General features: G+C 62.8%; 1 protein-coding gene across 1 annotated transcript in view; it reads left to right on the forward strand.

Annotated features, from left to right (window-relative positions):
- The window catches only part of LOC104491636 (sialoadhesin-like), a gene marked incomplete at its 3' end in the record, with an annotated part of 28544 nt that overhangs the window by 1029 nt on the left and 27109 nt on the right, over window positions 1–406 (forward strand).

Below are 406 nucleotides of genomic sequence, written 5' to 3' on the forward strand. Positions count from 1 at the left end.
GGCGGGCCCTGTGGCTTCCGCAGCCACCTCTGGAGTCTCTCCTGCTCCTGCCCAGTTCACCCAGTTTGCTCCTCCAAAGGCAGGCAGCACCTCCCAGGTGAGCAAAGCAGAAAGCTGGTCCTTCCTGTGTAGTGTGAGGAGGGTGACCTTCATCACCATCATCACCATCATCACCATCACCTCCCATTGCTGGGTGTCCCAGCGTGGAGCTGGGGGAGCAGGATGGAGATGCTGGTGATGAGGCTGGTGCAAACGGGGGTGAAGGAAGGACCCACGACCAGACTCAGGTCAGCATGACCTTGGTGCCCAGAGGATCCCACGGGAAGGGGGTGCTGCCACCCGTGGCCCCCCTTCAGCGCAGCAGGAGGCGGGGGGAGAACGACCAACCTGGGCACGGCAAGACTGC

Source organism: Buceros rhinoceros, unplaced genomic scaffold, assembly GCF_000710305.1.
Source record: "Buceros rhinoceros silvestris isolate BGI_N320 unplaced genomic scaffold, ASM71030v1 scaffold7364, whole genome shotgun sequence".
Classification (NCBI taxonomy): domain Eukaryota; kingdom Metazoa; phylum Chordata; class Aves; order Bucerotiformes; family Bucerotidae; genus Buceros; species Buceros rhinoceros.